Source organism: Octodon degus, unplaced genomic scaffold (assembly GCF_000260255.1).
Source record: "Octodon degus isolate 3935 unplaced genomic scaffold, OctDeg1.0 scaffold00027, whole genome shotgun sequence".
Taxonomy (NCBI): domain Eukaryota; kingdom Metazoa; phylum Chordata; class Mammalia; order Rodentia; family Octodontidae; genus Octodon; species Octodon degus.
In genome coordinates this window covers 11,880,307-11,890,076 of record NW_004524603.1, presented here as the reverse complement: position 1 = coordinate 11,890,076, position 9,770 = coordinate 11,880,307, and the positions used below count along the sequence as shown (strand labels likewise).

The 9,770-nt window shown below is 43.4% G+C and overlaps 1 pseudogene; it reads left to right on the top strand.

Annotated features, from left to right (window-relative positions):
- Positions 1-571: 571 nt before the first annotated feature.
- Positions 572-4,238, top strand: LOC101568121 (annotated as a pseudogene).
- The last annotated feature ends 5,532 nt before the right edge of the window (positions 4,239-9,770 follow it).

Sequence of the window (9,770 nt, the reverse complement as noted above, 5' to 3'; positions counted from 1 at the left end):
ACAGACTTACAGAAAACGTTCCTAAAATTCATTTGGAAACAGAAGAGACCTAGAATAGTGAAGTCAACCTTGGGTAATGAGGACAAGGCAGGAGTATCAAAATTCCTGACTTGAAATTACACTACAAAGTTATTTTAATAAAGTGAGCACGGTCCTGAGAAAAGGGTCCAGGCCTGAGGATCACTGCAACAGCTTATGTGATGCAGGCAGAAGTACACGCACACTCAGCCGTCTTACCTTTGACAAAGGGGCCAAACATGTGCACTGGAAGAAAGACAGCCTGTTTAACAAATGATGCCGGAAAGGCTGGCTTTCCACATTCCAAACGAGACCCAAGTATATCACCACGTACTAAACTAAAGTCAAAATGGATCAAAGATCTAAATATTAAAGCAGAGACACTAAGTCTACTGAAAAAGAAAGTAGGTAGAAATCTTGAAGACATAGGGATAGGCAGTGAGTTCATGCACAAAACCCAGACTGCACAGGAAATACTTCAAAGAATCAAAAACTGAGATCTCACATTTTTGAGAAGTTTGTGCACATTAAAGAAATCAACAAACTCCTCCTCTCCCAGCTCCTGCTGCCAGTATCATGTCTGAAGGGGGAGATTTTGGGAATCCACTGAGAAAATTCAAGTTGGTGTTCCTGGGAGAGCAGAGCATTGGAAAGATGTCTCTGATCATGAGGTTCATGTATGACAGCTTTGACAACACATACCAAGCAACAATTGGGATTGACTTCTTGTCAAAAACCATGTAGTTGGAGGACTGTATGGTTCAACTGCAGCTGTGGGACACAGCTGGCCAGGAAAGGTTCTGCAGCCTGATCCCCAGCTATATCTGGGACTCCACGGTGGCTGTGGTGGTGTACGACACCACAAACCTCAATTCCTTCCAGCAGACCTCTAAGTGGATTGATGACGTCAGGACAGAGAGGGGCAGTGATGTCATCATCATGCTGGTGGGCAGCAAGACAGACCTGGCGGACAAGAGGCAGATAACCATTAAGGAAGGGGAGCAACATGCCAAAGAACTGAGTGCCCTGTTCATCGAGACCAGTGGGAAGACCGGTTACAATGTGAAGCAGTTCTTCAGATATGTGGCGTCAGCTCCGCCCGGCGTGGAGAATGTCCAGGAGAAAAACAAAGGGATGATCAACATCAAGGTGGACAAACCTCAAGAGCCCCCAGCCAGGGAGGGCGGCTGCTCCTGCGAATGCAGAGCTAGACCCGTCGCTTCCTACATACTACTCGCTTGTTGTGTTGCTTCCTGTTGGTTAGCTTCCCAAAGGGGGTGGGAAACAAGTTTACCAGGATGGGAGGATTTTTCTTTTCTTTCTGTCTAGGGGTAGGATGGGGTAGGGAGGGAGGCTGGGCGTCAGAGATCACATCACTCTTAAGAGCTGTTACTTAAACAACTATATTTTGGTTTGGTTGTAATATATTGTACTTTATTAGGATTGCAAAAAACTGTTGAAATTAAAAAAAAAAATCAAATCATGTGTATACAACTATTTGCCAGATAATGTAGTCATTTTTATTTAGAAAAAAAATCAACAAAGTAAACAGAAAACCCACAAACTGGGGAAAACATATAGCCAACTGTCCCTCTGACAAAGGACTTATCCACAACATAGATTAAAAAAAAAACTATTAAAAACAAGTTTCATAAACCTTAGGCACAAAAGCACAGAGTTTATTCCCACCCCAAGGGAGGCAGGGATAGGGAGAGGAAAAAAAATAGAAATAAATAAGATTGAAACCATGCTGGGAAAATGCTAATCCTGTGTCTGGTATCCAGGGCTTTGTGATAAGCTATGAGGTTCACAAGGCTTGGGACGCTCCACACCTAAGACCTCGCTGGGTACAGCCATGCAGCTTCTCCCTAGGCCTGCTCTACTCACTGCACTTCTCTGGCTTTCCCTGCAGCTCTGCCTCCCATTGTATAATCTTTTTTCAGAGGCTTCTGGCCTGGCTTCCTAGGCCTTCTTTTGAAACCTGGGTGGAAGACTCCCAGACTCCATAATTCTTGAATTCTGCATACCAATAAAACAAGCATCGTATGGATAGATCTGCAGATGGCTTGGAAAGTATCTGGGCTCCCTCGGACCATGGTTTCTTTACAGTGTCTCCTAAATGACCGGCTGCCCAAGCCAGTCAGGGGAGTCTCAGGAGAGCACCTCCTTAACAGGCGCATACTGAGCAGAAGAAACACAAGATCTCTTTTCCAATGAAATGAATTTACACTTCACACTTGAGCCTGGAATCGGTGGTGTCCTGCTATTTCCTGTGATATATCCAAGACATTTTCCTGTTATCCTTGTCCAAAATATTGGTTTCCTTTTAATAGTACTAAATCCTTCAGCAGCCATGCCTTTCTCCCCCTCCCCAACTTAACAAGTCATTCTTCTGAGGAATAAAAAAACATAGGCATTCAAATTTATGCTCTGCCTCTTGCTTCTTATTTTCATACATCTGACAAAAAACAGCCAGAAGTACTCAAGCTACCATCTGAACATTGGGCTGTCATGGTATCTCCTCCTGTTCCCTTGTGACATCCCAGGAGATACCCAAATTGTAGGCAATTTTTCTGCTTATAATTTAACACACATGGACTCAAGTAATTGCTAATGTTTTCCTGGTTTCTAATTTAAACTTTCTCTGACTAGCCTTTACTGCCCACATTTCTACCAATACTGTTTTTTTTTTTTTTTTTTTTTTTTTTTTAATGCTCTGACTAGAATCACTGATACGGCTCTTTTTACACAATTGTCAGGTTTCTCTAGACCACACCTCCAAAGCTTCCAAATTTTTCCCCCAAACCAGCTTTCTCACATCCCTAAAGCTGCTGAACTACATGGTTAGGTACAATCACAATAAAACCAAACAACAGACTAAAGAGACAGTTTTCAGAATGGGGTATATTTGACAGATAATCTCCTGATAGAGGACTCATATCTCGATCATATGAATCATTCAAAATGTTAAACCCCATAAATTAAAAGAATCAGTGAAAGGAGAGGCATTGGTGTGAACAGGCATTTCTGAAAAAATGCAACTTCCAAGAACACACATCAAAAATACTGAACATTTTTTGGTCATTAGGGAATTTCCCATCGCAATACCACTGGGATACCCTTTGTCTCACTAGGAACTGCTATCATCAAGGATGCAATGAAGAACACTTGCTGGCAAGAATGTGGAGAAAAAAGAACCCTTCTGCATTAGCTGTAGGAATATAAACTAGTACATCCAACGTGGAAATCAGTAGGAAGAATCCTCAAAATAGGAAAGTTGTGTTATTACTGAAAGGTGTTTACTAAATCCTGGCCCTCCATTATATCTTAGTGCTGATTCCTTTATTTTTTCTTTTGTTTTAACTACTTTCCTAGTGAAATATATTTTTCCTTTGGGCTCCTAGGTGATGTTGGCTTTACTGTTCCTATCTAGAATTTTTTTAGTGCTTTTCTCAGTGTTGGTTTAGCAGTCATAAATTTTTTAATATTTTCTTTATCATAGAGCATCTTCATTTCTTCAACTATTCTGAGGAACAGTTTTGCAGGCTATATTAAGCTGGGCTGGCAATTATTTTCTCATAAAGCTTGTAAAAATTTACTGTAAGCTCACTGCTGACATTCATACTGAGAAATCTGCTGATATTCAGATAGGCTGTTAATTTTTCTAACAAATTTTAATGTTCTTTTTGAGCTGAATTTTTGGGGTTTTGAATATGCGTCATGGAGAGGTTCTTCTATGGTTGTGGTGATTTGTGGTTCTATATGTACCTTGCTTATCTAGGTATTGAGTGCTTTCTCTAGATATAATTTTTTTTTTATATTTTAGGGAAGGGTCTATAGGGTGTTCAGTCTCACTGCTAGATCAGACTCATAGTGATCCACCTGTTTACAGTCCCCCAAGAGCTGGGATTGCAGGCGTGCACCACCAGGCCCAGTCTAAATTGCCATCTCAGTGTGGTCTGGGGTGGGGTGGGGATGGCACAGCAGGCTCGGGGATGGAACCCCCAGTCCCTGAGACTGCTTGCAGGCACTTTAATCCGCTGAGCTATTTGGCGGGACCTAGATATAATATTTTTGTCATTACAATGAACACATTTTTTATACCATTGGTGTCATGCTCTGACATTTTCTTACCTCCTATAATTCTTCAGCTTTTGAGTATCTAGTAGCTGCTGAATCCAGCTTCCATGTGTCTTTTTGTTTTAGGTTACATTGAATAAATGATCTGTAAAGTCATATTTATACTTCGGTCTGAATTCATCCAGTTTATATTTCCCCTTAGATCAAAACTAGGGAGGTTTTGTTTCAAAGTAGTTGTGGAAGGCTGAGCTCCTGTCATCTACGGGTATGGCTAGGAAAGTGGGGCTTCAACTTGTTCCCCACCTACAATTTTTTTCTCATGCCTACTGGGGAAAGACCTGGCTTAATGGTCTGGGCAGACAACCAAGCCTGCCTCTCTTTTCCTCTGAAGGCAGAGCTCTGTGAGATTCCACCTGAGATCCTGTGGGTAAGACCAGTCAGAGTCTATTGTCTCTGTCTTATAATCAGATACCTTTAATTGTATTTGAGTGAGGAAGGAACAATGGGAGAAACACTTGCCCTGCTGCTCATGTCTGGAAGGGATTCTCCGGTTTCTGCAATAAACCATTTAGTTACTTGCATCTGCTCTTTCTGGATCTCTCTGGGGGAGTGCACTATGCAGTGCCTTCTGAACCTGCTCCTCCTGTCTGCATTTGCATGCATGCTAAACTCTTTACACCCCTCAGACACCTTCTATCAGCATGTGGACTCATTGGCATTTAGGGTTCTGTAGAGAAAGATGAGTCTGCTCAGAATCCAATAGTCTGCAGAAGCCTGGAGGAGGAAATTTGCAGGCACCAAAGCTCTGCTACCTTTGGTGGATACTGAGATGGAGCCTAATTGGATCCTGAATCCTGCATGGTATTTGGAGAGTAAGTTGGGTGAGCTATCATACAGGCACAGATGCTGATGCACTTGGGGGTGGTGGCGAGGAGTGCCTCAGCGGCACTGCTCCAGTGTCTCTTCTTCCCCTCAGATCCTATCAGTTATAGCTCTTACACACACTTGTGAGTTTCTGTCTCACAGATTGCTCAATGCGTGGGTTCAGGGTGGTATCAAGGATCAAACTCTTGTTTCTTCTTGTCATTAGAGTTCTTGATTCTAAGTCAGTCGCTGCCCTAAGTGATTCTCTGGTTTTGCACCTTTCTTAGTGCTCTAATTTGGAAAGGCCCTGTGCAGTGAATACCTTGTTCACGGGGCTCTTGTCTCCTAAGAGCATGGACAGGTGCACACTTGTCATTGACTGGCAGTCTGGGTGCCAGCGCAGCAACTTGGCCTCAGCGGATGGTCTGTCTTGTCTTCTTTCTTTAGGGGCTTAGAATGTTTCCAAGACGATGTGTTCACTGAACCTGAGATGTAAGGAGCACCAGGGTGGGTGGCAGTGCTGCATTCTGTGAATATTCCTGATGCAGCAATTCACCTGATGTGCTTCTCCAAATTGCTTCCTCATGTTTAAGATGCTTGTTGGTGCCTCATTTCTGAGTACCAGTCAATGCTGGGCAGCACCTTCTAGATATTTCTTAAACTCTGATGCCTCTTGACTATCAAGATGTCTCCACAAGTAATGTTTTTAACTTAACATACGTACAATAGCTACATGATTTGCTTTACACTAATTGGGATAAAATAGTCGAATGGCCAAAGGGGTAGCCTAGGACCAGATCATCACTGGGTGAATCGCAGGAATTCTCTGTGCACCGAAGTATTTGAGTCTGCAGTCTTTAAAGATTTCCAGTAAAGACACAGATGTCGTCAAAATAGATAAGGGCTATCATCCTCTGGTGATAAAACAGGACCAGAGCAGCATCTTCTATATATTAGGGTTTTACAAGAAGTTTGAGAACAGAAGTTCGAAAGAAAAAAAACCATGAGATGACCGCCTGACACTCATTTGAAGATGTGACTAGGATTCTCTGACAATGGCCCAATTTGACTAAGTTATGACAACGTGTATGGATGAAACTCATGAGAGCTGAGGCTCACTGTATTTCTTACTGTACCTTCTGCAGTTTGGGGTAGCACTTTTATTCACTTTAACTTTCCTGCCTTTGTGGAGGCTGTCATATCTCCTCATTTAAAAAATATTTTTAATTAATTAATTTATTGATTTGGTACAGGGCCTTGCTATGTAGCTCAGACTTGCAGCGCTCCTCCTGTCTCAGCCTCCCCAGCACTGGGATTACAAGAGTGTACCACCATGCCTGGTTTTGATGGCCAGCACGGCATTCTGGGGCTAGCGTGGGATATAGTACTGGGAATGGAACTGTTGCAGGCAGCCTGAGTTAGATAGAAATATTGTAGGTAGTTAGACAGGGACAGGCCCTTGAAGGGGATGACAAAGACCAGACACCTTACTGGGGAGATGCTCCTGGTGTGAGCCAGACCTAAAGATCAAACAAATGCTGACCTCCCTAAAGTTGGCATCCAGGATTGCTCATTAGTCAGGAAGAATCATTGACTGAAGGCCACCAGATAAGGTTGCCTGCTTGCTACGTGACTCGCTACCCCATTTGGTCCTAGGCCTAATAAATTTTACCTGGGCAATGGTGCTTGTAATTCCATTGGTTGACCATAGTTTTGTCCCACCCTGTATCTGCCTAAGTGAGACCCCTTTGTCTCTACCTTAGCCCCGCATAGTTTTGTCCTATAAAATAACCTGAAGCAGACAGCTTCCTGGGCAACCTACTCGGGACCCCCTTCTGTCCCTCTCCGACAGAAGCTTTCCTTTCCAATAAAGTTTTACCTTCAGCCTCCATTTGTTCCTAAAATTCATTCTTCGGTTTTAGAGAACACGAACTCATTCAGGCCAGGTTGGGAATTGCACATTCCTATATCAGAACCTGACCCTTACACTTGCCAGGCAGGTGCTTTGACCACTGGGCTATCTCCCTGGCTCTATCTCCTCATTTTTGGTATTTAATCTGCACCAATTTGTTATGATTTGGATATGGTATGATTGTCTCTCCAAGGCTTCGTGTGTTGACATCAAATTTCTATGCTGAAGTATATAGACAGTGTCACTTAATTCAACTGTGGTTTTTGGTAGTGGGGCTTTTGGGAGATGATTAATATAAAATAAGGTAATTAGGGTAGAACCTTCATAGTTGAACCCTGGTGGCTTTACAGAAAGAACACACACACACACACACACCCGTCTTGGGGGCCTTGCCATTTGATGCCCCGTGCTAACTAAGTTTGAGATAAATTTACTGAAATCCCCTCTGAAGGTTCAGATCTTCCACCTGGCAATAGATGCCCAAGAAAGACACAGGAAAGCTCTGCTGCTGAGGAGCTCTGAGGTGGCCCAGTGCTCTCTGTGGAGTCCCAAAGCCCATCCTTTTATTGGATGAGGATTGCAGCAGGGTGCTAAGAAAACGAGGCCTTGCAGGCATTGGCTAAAATGAGAAACTGAGCAATGTTGTACCAGGCACAAAGGTCTACATTAGCAATACATGAATAGCTTGCTATATGCAAGTCTGGTACCTTTACTGCCAGGAAGGTAGAAGGCTTTCTAAGTCTCATGCCCTTAGCTGAGATATTCTCTTTCATCTTAGCCCTGGAATTCCACAGGCTCTTGCTTGAACCTCAATTCCAGCCCTCAGCAGGGAAGGCAAATATCACCTGTGTGCTGCTCCTTTGCTATTAATGAGACCACTGGTGGTGCCTCAGGCCGCACTTGATAACATTCTTTTGACCAATTAAGGGAACATCTGGTTCAACACAGCTAGCTCAGCGTATCTCAGTGATGAAGGTTGAAGGAGAGGTCAGGGAAAGACTGGGGCATGGGGCTTTGTTTCTCAGGAGAGCAGAGCTTGAAGGTGTCCCGCAGAAATTTGTACGGTCAGAGAGGAACTGGGCTCTCAGAGAAGTCCACACAAAAGTAAAGACAACAGAATTGCAGTTGGAGGTGCATTTGAGGAAGACCCTGCTTCAAGATAAGGATGTAACGGCCAGGCCTACATGCCTCCCTAAGGCATGAGCAAATGTTCAGAATTATTCAGTCCCCCAGGTGGGTGACCAGAGGATCTCTTTCCATGTTTGCTCAGCAATTCTTTCCATGCACCCTTGTTCTGAGACTCGTTTCCCTGTCAGAGCAATATTAGCTAAGAAACCCTACTTGTGACCCTGTGGGGTGATTATAGTTCTCGCCACATTGTACCTTAGAGTGACTTCACTGTATAAATTGCTTCAGGCGGAAGGCTTCAGTGACCACCCCGCTCAGGACCCTTTATAGAAATCCGGGAGCTAATCTCTTCTCCTATTTCCCACAAAACTCTCCTAAGTCCTGTTTTTTGTGGCTTCATTCCTTGTTGCTGTGGGACCCCAAACTTGGCACATTTGACAGCTAACGGGCTGGGAGTTCCAATGTTCCAACGTCATTAGCACATTTCAGGCGCAGAGGTCATCTCCAGCTGCGGTCCCCTGTCCTTACATTTTTCAGACTTGTGAACTGCAGTGGCTGCTAATTGGCAACAAAAGGGTTCATACCTTGCATCCTGAAATGTGGTAAAGCTCTCTGGCAACAAAAGGATTACAGCTGTGGCCTGAAGAACTTCTGTTAATTAAAGCCATCCTGCTCTCTGTAGGTAACCATCATTAATTTGATTCGCTTTAGTTGTTTTGTTCTTTATTTTCCTTTTAATGACCTTTTCCAGGAGTAGGAGATTTGATGGTGCATTTATTGTGATCAACCACTAATGTTCTAGCTATTACTGGACTAAATTGCATTATTCTAACTAGTTATTGAATATATTGTACTGAGCAAAGGAAATACAGCCTTTTTATCTTCTTTAAGCGCAGTCATTAAATGCCCTTGGGTGACTTCGTTAAAATCCATCTAATTTTATCTGAATACAGGTTTTTTAGTTATTGGATTGAGTGACCTACAAGACACATGGTTCCTTGTCTAAGACTCTCAGAGATGTTGATGGGTGTATGAGTGCCCTTACAAAAGATCAGCCAGCGGCCAGGGTTCGATCCCCTGCGTGCCATGCTGGCCCCGACCCCGGAGCAGGCTGAGACAGCAATAGAGACTGGGCATAGTAGAGCACGCCTGTAATGCCAGCACTTGGGAGGCTGAAAACAGCAGAGTCACTATGAGTCCGACCTGTGTAGCGAGACCCTGTCCTAAATACAGAAATTAAAAAAAAGAAATAAAACATAATAGAGAATGAACAAAACAAACAAAATAAAGACAAGAGCCTTGAGCTTAAGATCAGCTTCCTCCAGAACCCCACCAAACTTTAATATTTTTTTTGGACAGGGGAAGGATCTATAGGGTGTTCAGGGTCTCACTACTAAATCGGACTCATAGTGATCCACCTGTTTACAGCCTCCCAAGAGCTGGGATTACAGGCATGCACCACTATGCCCAGTCTTAATTGCCATCTCTGTGCACCCTGGGGGCAGGGCCAGCAGGACGGACCTGGGGATCGAACCCCTAGCCCCCGCACCTGCTTGCAGGTGCTGTAATCCGCTGAGCTACTTGGCCAGTCTTTACACTTTAGTTTTGAACTATGAGATCTTTAAAATTGTGCTCCTTCCTAAGCGGGAAAGGGTCTAAGTATCAAAAGTCAATTAGGCACTCATAAATTTGTGTGCCATATATGAATGATCTTTATCATTAAATAATTGTCCTTTGAGTAACTAAAAATTAGCCATTTCAGTTTTTT